The sequence below is a fragment of the Myodes glareolus genome, chromosome 15, assembly GCF_982192425.1.
Source record: "Myodes glareolus chromosome 15, mMyoGla1.1, whole genome shotgun sequence".
Taxonomy (NCBI): Eukaryota; Metazoa; Chordata; class Mammalia; order Rodentia; family Cricetidae; genus Myodes; species Myodes glareolus.
Window position 1 is genome coordinate 18,583,792 of NC_142040.1, and position 13,413 is coordinate 18,597,204.

A 13,413-nucleotide genomic window follows, 5' to 3' on the forward strand; every position below is an offset into this window, starting at 1 on the left:
GATAATGTACCTCACTTCCTACATACTTTTTCTGTTATTAAAATCTTAAAATTAAGCTGACTGTAATGTGCGCTATGTCTACCTTAATGAAACAAAGAGCACCCATGGCTGACAGGACATACAAACACTCGTTGTTATTATTATTATTACCAACATCTACCCAAAATATTAAAAACAAAATGAGATATTTTTTCTTTTTGACATTTTGGATTGTTTCAAGTCATACAAGGATAAAAAGATGATTTTTGTTCTTCTACTTACTCTCCACCCCAGGATATTCGCCGCCTCCTACACACTAAATCCCCCCTGCTATTGCTCCCAAATTGCAAGTTGAATCATCAAGCTGAGGTTTAAATTAAAGACTTTACTTTGTCCATATTTACAACCACCTAGATGTGCATTCTTGAGTTTAAACTCAGTTCCCTCATCTCTGTTATTTGCATGTTATGAATGCCTAGTTTCATCACCTTCTTAGGAAAAGAAAGACCATTTTTAACAAGATTTGTATAAGCTCCTGACCTCTCTCATAAAATAAGGGGGGGAATAGAACAGCTCTGGAATGTACATTTTAAAATAATATGCAACAATGTAATCCAGGTTGGGTTGTTTCTAAACTCCTAAAGAAGGTTCAGAAGCCAGTACAAGATTAAGCACTCAATAAGTGCTCATAAAGAAAGAAGGGTGATGGTGCATGAAGCTTATGAACCCCATCTTCCCACACGCAAGTGTCATTTCTGATTGTAAGGGGAATATTGGGAAACATGGACACTGTCCAACACATTTAACACCATGTTTTCTACTGAGGATCATGAGGGCCGGAATAGATGTTATAATAAACTGTCGACAGATAAAAGCCAGAGAGAGCCCAATGTTGATTAAAGTTAGAAACTTTTAAGCAAGGAGAGACAAGTTATTCTTTGCTGTTTTATTTTCTTAATCTTCAACAACCCTCAAAGGCTCTAAATCAAGGTGCCTAGAAATGTTTGAAAGGATAGAGGCAACAGTAACTCTCTTTTTGTTCAAAGACAAGCTGGGTGTACACATGGGTAACCTGTTTTCCCAGAATTTCATCAAGAAAGGCGGAAAGTATCCCAGGAAGTGGTGACTCACACTTTTAATCCCAGGAGAGGTAGGTAGATCTTCCTGAGTTTGAGACCAGACCAGTCTACAGTGTGAGTTTCAGGTCAGCTAGGGATACACAGAGAAACCCTGTCTCGAAAATAGAAAAAGAGAGGGGGAGGGAGAAGGAGAAGGAGGAGGAGGAGGAGAAGAGGAAGAGGAAGAGGAAGAGGAAGAGGAGGAAGAAGAAGAAGAAGAAGAAGAAGAAGAAGAAGAAGAAGAAGGAGAAGGAGAAGGAGAAGGAGAAGGAGAAGGAGAAGAAGAAGAAGGCCCTCTTCCTACTCCAAGGCTTACATTTAGTTCTATCAGGTGTGTCCAACCTTTTAACGTTGTGACACCATGTTGTCGCCCACAGAGTCTACATTCTCACAACCAAGTTACAAAAAAAGAAAAGGCTGGAAAAATTCTCTCATAAGTTTTAAAGTAAGTTTATCTGATTTTACATTGGGTCACCTCCATCACTATCTGACCCACAGGGCTCAGATGGGACACCCGCATGTGTTCTCTACCTCCAAAGATGTTCTGATTCCAATTCTAATCCAGATTACAGCCTCCCTCATCTCGGCACTATCTTTGCTCTCCCAGATTGATGCCACACCCTGTAAGAGTCACTAGTCTGTCACCGTTTCTGCCTCTCCAGGATGTCTGAGAATCACAGCCAACTAGAGGACTCTTTCTGACGTACAGTCATATTACCTACTTTCTCTTGAAACCATCTGAAGTCTCCACTGACCCAGCAGATTTCTGCCCTTGTTGCAGCTCTACCCAAGGTTCTATCACCTGCCTTTCTTGTCACACAGCCTCCCTCCCTCCCTGGCTCCGTGGGCTTTGGTCATGAGGGCTTCTTGGGATGCTACTCACACCATGTCTGTTTCACTCTCAAGGCTTTCATTCTTACAACGGCTTCTGCTAAGAGGTTTCTTGTCTGGAATCCTTACTCCACCCTCATTTTCATCAAGTGAATCTCAACTGCAGATAATCTTCCCAAAGAGCATTTTCTTGACTGGATGGCCATTAGGGCAGCTCCTTCTATTTCATACTCTTTATCTAAGTGTGGTGCCATCTGGAATGGTCGCTGGCATCTCTCAACATGCTTGTCACCCCTTTCAATATGAGAGCATCACCTTGATGACAAGCGCTCTTAGTCAGCCGTGTTCATGCTGCTTAGAACAAAGCACAGCACACAGGAGATCCAGCCTAACACATAGTAGGTCATTGTGACTGTGCATTGAACATGAGTGATGTTATGATTTATAAATACAATGTGGGATAGCAAAACCAAGCTGCTTAACACACCATTCACCTCAAATACTTGTTTAGGGAGGGATATCAGAAATCTATCCTCCTAGCAATCCTCCTAGCATATTAGTAACATATGAGATACTAATCTTCCCTATACTCACTATTTTACCCAATGTTTCAAAAAGAGAATGACTTATAGCAAACTTTGCACCTTTGGCCATCGTTGCCTTTTTCCCGCCAGCCTCTGTGACCACTCTGCTACTCTCTGCTTCTGTGAATTTGGTTGCTTTAGATTCTGTGTATTAGCAAGAACATGTGCCATTTATTTTTCAATGACTGGCTTATTTCCCTTACTGCAATGACTTTTGGATTCATCAGTGATGTTACAAATGACAGAACTGCCTCATTTGAAAAGCTGAACAAGATTCCCTCGTATGTATATGCCGTATTCTCTCTACTATTTTATGCACGGATAGATACTTGACGTTGTCCATTAATTGGGCATTGCAAACAGTGCTGAGCTGAAAGTGAGGGTTCAGACATATCTTTGATAAACTGATTTTTTGCCTTTGGGGCAAATACAAACAGTAATGTGTTTTTAGTTTTGTGGGTACTTTCGAATAGACTTTTTAAAACAATGGTTGTATTAATTTATTCCACCAAGAAAGCGATATTTATTGAGATCCTCATATGGCATTGCTGAAAATCTGACAACAGCCTAGTTTTACAGAAAGGGAATAAGACGGACACAAGCTGAACAATATGCCCGGTGTCTTCCATCTACTTGCTTCTGCATATTATGCTAAATAATTAGCTGGAAAGGAGTTGTTTGAATTTGCGATTTCCCCAAACCTTAGCGATGAAGCTCTCCAACTCCTGGTAACGACTGCTTCTCCCAGCTTGCTCTTTCTCTCTTTGTTAATCCAAAACCACATTGACATTTCTTTTATCAGGTACTTGACTGTTCAAAATAAATGAATTTTTTTCTCCTAGATAACGAAATTTACCATTAAATGTCAATTTTTTATTTGTTTATAACATGTTTGGTAAGATATTTCTAAAATGTATTCAGATTTCTCAGTCTGCTTAAATAGAGATTATTTAGTATAATTTAATGTTTTTTTTAATAACATGCTATATTTTAGGAACATCAGTTATTATTTTCAACAAAAAGAATTTTCTATCTTCCATAACAAGATGTGTCCAGCCCTGTGCAGAATGAAAATGCAGAGCCTCCCCTGTAATACCTACTAAGTCCCAAGATGATGACAGCCGAGTGTGACACCAGCCAGAATGCTATATGATCAGTGGGCTGCATGCCATTCAGCTGACCACACAGTGTCTTACGTAGCGTCTCATAGATAACAGACAACAATGTATATTTACCAAATCTTACTTGAAGGTCCACTAAGTGGTAAAGAGTTCATTTCTTTAAATTAATTCAAATTCAAATAATGGCATTAATTGAATTGTGTATCAAATTCTCTATGCATCATCTTAACTGATCTTTGGGAAATACTCTAAGTTTCATCTAGCATTTTAAGGCTGTATATTACAAATGAAACTGAACTGACTTAGTCAAATGTGGATTTTATTTTCACATCGTTATAAAGAGCCCAGTATTCAGAATATATAAACACACAAAGAAAGTTTATATCTTGCACCATCCATTTTTCTCCAGATGTTACGAAGCTGTTGTCTCTCCATTTGAATGTTTCTTTGCATCTCACAAGGCTCAGGTCATTTTCCAGGATTCACCCAGCTCTTCTCTTAGGCTGTATAAGTAATAAACAAAGACTTGGGAGAAGAGTTCTCAGTGGTATCGCCGACTGCAAGCCACACCGGGACCCAGTGATGCGGACCTCTGGGTTGCCTTCCACGCTGCAGCAGGCATTTTGGTGATTCAGCTGCCTGAGTCACCCTACTCCTGTGAATAACCCCAATAAACTCAAGGATGGAAACATTTCTTTGCTCTGTCATTGCTTCCCCTCTCTGGCATGAATAGAAATAGATTTGCCAGGAAAAGAATTGAAACAGCAGAGGGAAACAGAACTCACAAAGGGGTATGTGGCCAACTCACAGACTGAAAACTCTGGCAGGATATCTATGTTAGAGCTTTGGGCAAGATCCCTTTCTCCTCAGCCTTTTGCTCTTCTTTAGGCCTTAAGCTGATGAAATGATCCACATTCCCAAGCACAATCTCCTTAACTTAAAGGAAATGCTAATTGCACTTAACAAAATGCTGTCACTGCAGTCTCCAGAGAGATAGATGACCAAACAGCAAGACACCACTATTCAGCCAATTGACTCACAAAGTTCACAAGAATTTCAGTAAAGAAAGGTAAACAAAGCCAGGTGGTAAGGATGCACACCTTTAATCCAAGCACTTGGGAGGCAGTTGCAAATGGATCTCTGTGAGTTCGAGGCCAGCCTGGTCTACAGAGAGAATTCCATGAAAGTCAAAGATGCACAGAGAAATTTTGTCTCAAAAAAACCAACCAACCAACCAACCAAACAAACAAAAAAGACAAAACAATTAAAATGGGCAAACAACTAAAATAGACTTTTCTTCACTGAAGATATGTAAATAGCCAAGGAGCACACTAAAAATGCTCAACATTATAATTCATCTGTGAATTACCAATCAAAACCATGTTGAAGGGGATGGGAACGTGGCTCAGTGTCAGGGTACTTCTTTAGTATGTATAAGAGGCCCTGGTTTTAACCCTCAAGCACCAAAAGAAGCTCTCTCTCTCTCTCTCTCTCTCTCTCTTACTCTCTCTCTCTCTCTCTCTCTCTCTCACACACACACACAATATCACTCAGTGGGAGGATTGGTCATGGCAATGATTGTGCTTCCGTATTTGCGTGTGTGTGTGTGTGTGTGTGTGTGTGCACGCGCGCGCATGGGAAACCAGAGACCAGACTACTTTTTGAGATAGACTCTCTTGATTGGACCTGAGGCTTACAGATTAGACTTGGCTGGCTGGCCAGTGAGTCCCAAGTATCCCTCAGTCTCTGACTCCCCCAGGGGTGGGATTATATGTACACAGTACCACACATGGTGGTTTACGTGGGTACGGGGAATCACACTCAGTCTTCACGCATGCACAACAAACGCTTGACGAAATGAATCATCTTCTTAGTTCTATCAACACATTTTAAAAGAAAAATAACAAGAGTCAGAAAGGATGGTTGAAAATTTGAGGCCTCATTATACCAGGCATATTTGCAGTTATAACTCACTCTTAGAGACAGAGTAGTTTAGACATAGAAGCTATTTCTTGTCGTTCTAATGCTGGAATTCCAGGATCCAGTGGCAGCCTAAGACTCTAGAGGGCCTCTTCCTGATGTCCCTGATTCTTGCTGTATTCTCAAATGGCGGAGAGAGGAACTTCTGACATCTTTTCTCCTTTTTATAAGGGCATTAGTCATACTGTCTCCACCCTCATGACTTCATCAAAATCTAATTACCACCCAAAGATATCTCTTCATATCACCACAAAAATTAGGGCTTCAACACATGAACTTTTGGGTGATAAAACAATAATTCAGTCCATAACACTGACGCAATGCTAAGGGGCCTGAAAACTGCCACAACCCCTGTGGAGACCAGCTTGGCAGTCTCTCAGGAAGTTATATGAAGAATGCCGTGTGATCAAACAGTTCCATTCCTAGGTTTATACTTAAAAGAATAGGAAACAGGTTAAAAACGCAAATGCCCAAGTGTTCATAGCAGTTCTGCTCACAATAGCTAAAGACTGAAAGCAGCCCAAATGTCCCTTCACAGATGAATAGCTAAACAAAATGTGATGTATTAAAGGCACATACTATCATGTAGCTACAAAGACATAGAAATGCTCAGAACGGGTCAACTTTGAATGCATGCTAAGAGAAATACATCAGGTGACCAGCACAGCCTGTGCATTCCGATTTATCGGAACTACCCAGAGTATACAAATCAACAAAGACATGGAGATTTGTGGCTGCCTAAGCCTGAGAAGAGGGGATTATGGGAACAGCCTGAGAAGAGGGGATTATGGGAACAGCCTGAGAAGAGGGGATTATGGGAACAGCCTGAGAAGAGGGGATTATGGGAACAGCAATGAGTGACTTTGGAGCATCTTTTTGGGGTGATGGGGGGTATTCAGTAAAAGTCTAAATTTTAGCTGTGTGAATTGTGTTTCAGTTACATTGTTACATTATCATAAAACAAAGAGAAAGACCCTAAAAACCATGCCTAACTTGATTTTGACAAGTTTGGGAGCTGTAGAAGCTTTTTTTCCCATTCAAATCTTCATACTGCAAACAGGCAGGTTGATTGTTACAGCTGTGTAAGGGGACTCCAGACAAACAAACTGTACCTAAACAAACAAAAGGATTCAGACAGAAGGGGCAAGGGGGAAGGAAGAGAACAGTTCCTCAGGCTGTGACCTCTGTGAAGCCTTTGGAGTTCCCTGGTGCCCTTCCTAGGTCCCAGCATTCAACGTGAGAAATACAGGTGAAGGATATGGCAGAGGCATGATACCATAGTCAGAGCTTCACCCTGAACAAAGGGGTAGCACAGGTCACCTGACCAACTGTCTATGTTTTTTGACACTCTGATCAAAGACCTAGTGTTTGAGAAAGACACACTGGAAAAATCCTAACAGCCTAGAGATGTTAAATACTTCTGTGAATAAATGCCTTGATTCTGTCCTCTAAAAAAATACAAGATCCATAAATTAGTCACACGATTCACATTGAGGAACTTGGACAAGCCAAAGCTTAGTGACATTGCTAGCGACCAATGTCTGCACAGAACAGACGTACTGTGTGAAGGAGTGGCGCTCAGAGAACCCAGAATGGCCACAGTGTGGAACAAGCCTGGCTTCTACCCAAAGCCCGGTCTGAATGAGTAAGACACAGCTGACCAGGACAGAAAGAGGAAATCCTGACGTGGACAATCCTGGAGTTTGCATATTAAAGTGAAGACTTTTGAAATAAATTATGTGGTATAAAATAACTAATTAGTAGTCTTCATGTGCAAAGGGGAAAGAAGAGAACTCTGAGATTGCTCTTGCATTGTCCGGGAAGCCGGTTCCAAAGCCGGTACTTTAGGAGCTTGTGAACCGGGTTTATGCTTTTGCCACTTGTGGCTAAGCAGAAAAACCTGTCTTTTTCTCTTGTGGCCATGGATAGGTGGCAATGAATTGAAGTCTGAATTGCTCAAGGTCTTTTGAAGTTTCTCCTTCATGGCATGCTACTAACCTACCTGTACTTCCAGGAAGAAACTGAGCATGGTGTTTTTTAATTCTACGGTACTCACCAGAAGAGTCACAGGGGGGTTTCCACAGAGATCTTCTTACCCGATCAAGCAGAACATGTCGTTAAGGGAAGATATTGGTTAGAGATGTCCCTGCAAGCATCACAACTACATATACCAAATCGTTATGTTAAATTAAGTAGGTGTTCCTTCTGTTGCCAAGCTTTTGATACAAGGCCCATGCTTATTATTTGAAAGCTGGTGCGCTGATTGAAGAGTATGCACATCTTTCTTGCAACAACCACACCCTTTATATAGCCTGTGTGCTTTTTGATTATAATTTCTTTGAGGGCAGCAAAACCATGGGATACCCGTTAGACAAACCGAGGACAGAAACCCTTCTACTTTTGTGCAGTTGCCTTCCCACGGTTAACCACTGCCCAGGAGCTTACATTCACGGGAGCTTTTTAAGCCAAGTTTTCACAGAACTAACTTTTGCTTTCTATGTTTACGTTTTGCACATCTACAGTGCTTAACCTCGTTGACTGATAACAGTGAACAGTTTCACAGACGTGGAACAAGATGAGGAACAGATAGCCCAATCTGGATAAGGATGAGGCTCAAGTTTGGAAGCAACAGGAGGGTGTGGAGGTGCCAAGGAGTGGCCTGCTAGTTGTAAGGGCTTTACCCATGGTGGGAATGAGTCAGCGTATTTTGTAGAAATGTCAGAAACACCCGTATGAGTACATCTCAGGGCCAACTACTGCTGTTCGGAGGCACTTCCCTTGGGGTTCCAGTGAAGAACTTGGATGCCTATGCAATGAAGCCTGGAAAATGACAACATCTTATAGTTAGTTGACACTTTTGTCATTTAAGCTCAACAGGTGAAAATCAGACATTATATTATCTGCCAGAGTTAAGAGTCTCAGACATCCTGAAACTATGAGAATCTGGTTCAGAGCACTAGATGGCTTCCTTCGTAGTCAAAACCCTTGCCAGTTAGCTGCTTGAGATTTGAAGAGGAGGAGTAGGGGTGAATGCACACTTTATTAAAAATTTAATGTGTTAGGTAAGAGAAATGAGAACTCCGAACCATGCTGGACTAGGAAAATCTCAAGGACCATCCATATTAACAATGGCATATAAAAAGAAAACATATGTAATGTAACAGAGAAGAACTTTGAAGATCTGTAGACGTTACACATTTCAGAATTTTAGAGGAGAAATAGCAAGTTTTGAGAAAATAGTTACTGGGAAAACCAATGTATACAAGTAACCTAAGAATCCAGAGTCTGTTGGGCAACCATAACGAATGACTCCTGAGCTCCCAAGGACCCTAACCTACACTGGGCAGGAAGAGAATAACTTCCAGATATCGATTATTTCAGAGTTCCTGGTCCTCTTTCCATCTTTTCCCTTTGTCTCTTTATCAATCCTTTCTAAATGAAAGCATGATCTCCATACTGTCCCAAGGGGCATAATTCTTGATTGGACTCACACACACACACACACACACACACACACACACACGTCTGTTGTGTTACCAGGAAATGCATCTCTCAAAGGCTTAAATAACTTCCCTTCTTCATTTTCTCCTCAACATCTTTTCTGGTCTTGGAGTCTTTCTAGGTATCCCATGCTGTCCTCCAACTCAAAATTCTCCTGTCTCCTGAGGTTATGGATTGCAAGTGTCTGTCCCCATGCTCTGCCTCTTGCATTATTTTGAGAGTAAGGAACCACAACCTCCCAGCCCCACTGCTTTAGACAGTGACTCAGACTCTCCCATTGCCCCTGACTGAGCTCTCTCCAACCATGTTTCTTCACCAAGGACTCCTCTCCTAGCCTAGTACCAGATCCCTTGGGCCTCCTTCGGTGACTGTCAGTGAATACCACAAACCTACATTGTTCCACACATGTCTTTGATCTGTGATTGGAAACAATATTCGGGTTAGATCTAGGGCTCTAACCAAGTCCATGAAGTTACAAAGTTTCCATCGACTATTGAACTAGGCAGATGCTGCTCTGTGCACACAGCAGATGCCACAAGGATGCAGCACTCATCACCATCCATGAATCTGGTCTCCTGTATCCTAGATACATGTGATTTGGGAAGAGATGGTCACATCGTAAGGCCAACATCTTGTCAGCCATATCCAGGTACATACTTCTGATGAAGCTCCAAGTAACTCTTCTTAGGGTACCACTGAGATTTTCCTCCTCCTTCGTGCCTACCCCCACCCTTGAGCTGCCATCTCTCGCTCTGTCAGCTCCTCAGGCAGTGGTACCTTCTCCTCTTCCTAAGGTTTCTTTCCATCCTAGGTTCTCATCCACCTTCGCCACAAAACTTCTCCTCTATCTACACTGAAATTTCCTCCTAGCAGGAACTAAAATAGAAAACTTTACACTCAGTTCTTTACCTTCCTAATTTTCCCTGGTTTACCCCTGGTGACCAATTTTTATTGCTGTATTATTGTTTTAATGTGTTTGCTAGAAAGTACACATTTATACATGTTTTACTTTTTTAAAAAAATTAACATTTCTCTGAAGAGGCACTGTTTAAGAACACAGACCCCTGATTAGTTTGACTGGCATCAGAAGCAAACCTATTCATGACGGACTGCTTACAGGGAATTTCTCAAGAGTGACACAGAGCAACTTAGAATCTTGACAGCCTTTATTACAATTCTGAGTGCTTATTTATTGACTGACCAGCTCCTTCCCCCCTTAGGTTCTATTGTTGTCGCAACCGAGCTTCTGAGTTTCGACAGCTCTGTGTGTCTCTACCTGTAGAGACACACCTTCATCTCAACCCCGCCCTCACACTACTCTACGTTCTCTGAGAAGACTTATGTGTTGTATAAAACAGCCATTCTGACAAAACAGCACTGTAGTTCTCTTGGGAAGTCATTCTCTATGCAAAGGAATCTGGGAATGGCCTTTTGGTCCAATAATTAGCTCACTCCTGTACTATCATCCTCCAGGTGGCCTCTGAGGCTCTCCATGGCCTCCTTCTGGGCTGGTCTGGTACAGTTCTGAAGTCCTTCCCAATCATCGTGCTAAGTTCTGTAATTACATCAGATTCAATTTGGAATTTTAGACCATTATACATCCTCTTAGGGAATCTGTAATGTGATTATTCTTAAACTTTAAGCTGCCCCAGTCTCTCCTGGAGAGTCTGATTCAAAGGCAGTCCCTTCCCTATGCTTCTGATTCTGTACATCAGGAGTGGGGCCCAAGATCTGCCTCTCCACTTGTCAGCCCAGGAGAATTTGACATACAGCAGGAGGAGTCTCTTCGGTCCCAATGTGGGCCATTCATACAGCGCTGACCCAAGAGATGTTAACGGTTTGATGTGTTGGCGTCAATTTCTACCATTAAAAGTCTATAGAATAGCAAAAGCTTCACTTTGTAAATATTACTTAGTCGATAAAATAGCAGTAGTTAATTTAAGTAATTTTTCAATTAATGATACGGTGGGATTACATGCCCCAAACTGTGAAGACAGAAACTCGTTGTGATGTTTGAGTGACACACAGACCAGGCTGGCTGCTGCAGAGGTTTAACAGGTTTAGTTTCTGAGCTTCCAGAGTATTTACTTTATAACAACACGTCTAACAACACGTCTTAATAGAGCTGCTGCATGCTGGGGCTTGTCCCCAGGGTCTGGCGTGTGCCAGGACTGAACTCCACCATTCACCTGTAACTCTCGGTGGTATTACTATTAATAGTATTTCCATAAAAGCTACACTTTGATTATAGCACATTTGAAAATCTCATGAAAGAGAGGGAACCAAGTTAAAATTCTGGTATTCCTGCAATGAAGGGTTCCCACTCATGGCCTTTTACATATTTCTGCATGCCTTCTCTTCTCCCTCTCTTGGATTTGCTCGTACTTAATCTCCTCTCATTTCACTTCCCCTGCCCCCTTCCCTTCCTCCCTTTTCAAGTGTGCATGTTCTCCTTCTTTAAATACCTTTAAATTGGAAACATTTTTCCCATATGGATTTGCCACTGTTTTAAATTTTAAAATACCTCACCATGCCATTAAGTAGCTTCCAAAATTTCTGTGCTACAAATTTAACAGCATTCCAGCATAGAGGAATGGTCCAGAGCATGCCCAAGCCAGGCTTCAAGCCCTATCTCTGCCTCGTACAGATTATTCAACTGCACTGTGCCTCATTTGCTCTGAGTGATCTGAACGCAGGAGTACCCAATCCATGAACTTGGAGAGCAAATGAGAGAATTTCCATAAAACAATGCCTGGCCTGGAATGCAAACCTCAGACACGGCTCGGCTCCGTGATGGTGCATCAGGGCGCTCCCCTTCTCGGTGCTCTGTAGTCTTGACTTCTGAGGAACCTGGCTCTAGAACCAGCAGATGTATGTATAACAAAAGAAGTGAATGAAGATCCTTACAGACTACTGTGACCCATCTATGTTGGCTTTACTGTGTTTTTGCTTTTCCGGACAATTAGGAAAGACTTTCTCATTCTTGATAAATAAAATCTGGCTTAAACAAATATGACCATTTTCTCACACCAAAAGCAGCTAGCTCTGTAGCCGTCACACCCAGCTTTTACTGGTGTGAGCTGGTGGCTACAGTGACAGCCTATGCAGGTGGGAATTACTCTTTGGAGTGTGACGTTCCTGTGCCTTCTGTCTTTTAACTACCACTAAAGGAAGTTCTGCCTGGAGCTTTGGAAAAGAAGACGCTCACTAAGCAGGACCCTCCCAAGCTCTACAAGCTCAGCTCATAAGAACTGGACGTGTCTTAACCATCTCCATAAGCAGAAAGCCAGGCCCCCCAGGGTGTGGATTTACCCATCTCATGATTTGAACCTTACCCCATATCTCAAATATTAGGATTTCTTCCCTCTTAACCCTCCCTCTCTCCCATCCTCTCTCCTTTCTTTCCTCCATTTATTTGAACTTTAGAATCATTTATTTATTTGATTTATGTTGAGAATTTTAAACAATGTTTTTTGATCCCATTTGCTCCCCAGCTCCTCCCAGATCCAACAGCCTTCCTAACTCCCAACTTTGTGTGCTCATTTCAAAACAAACAGCCCAGTGTAGTTTGTGTGGCCCTCATAGGCTTGACTGTAGAGCTATCCACTAGAGTGAGGTTCACCCAGTGGCGATCACAGTCAATAGCTCCCGTGCTAGTGGTGGGACTTCCTGCTCAGCTGCTGGTGGTGCTGGGATTTGTGGGGTGGGACTTCCTGCTTAGCCGCTAGAGGTGCTGGGATTTGTGGAGTGGGACTTCCTGCTCAGCTGCTGGTGGTGCTGGGATTTGTGTGGTGGGACTTCCTGCTCAGCTGCTAGTGGTGCTGGGATTTGTGGGGTGGGACTTCCTGCTCAGCTGCTGGTGGTGCTGGGATTTGTGGGGTGGGGCTTCCTGCTCAGCTGCTGGTGGTGCTGGGATTTGTGGGGTGGGACTTCCTGCTCAGCTGCTGGTGGTGCTGGGATTTGTGGGGTGGGACTTCCTGCTCAGCTGCTAGTGGTGCTGGGATTTGTGGGTTGGAACTTCCTGCTTAGTCGCTAGGGTGCTGGGATTTGTGGGGTGGGACTTCCTGCTCAGCTGCTGGTGGTGCTGGGATTTGTGGGGATGGACTTCCTGTTCAGCTGCTGGTGGTGCTGGGATTTTTCTGACTGGAGCTCTTGCAGGTATTTTGTGATGGATCCGTTCCTTTTCCTACACTGGATCTTGCTGATCTCTTTCTCCCCAGTGTGGACATCTCACGACCACAACGTTTACTCCTTTTAACTTTATCGCTACAGTGGCCTTCCTGTTCTCCATCACTGGGA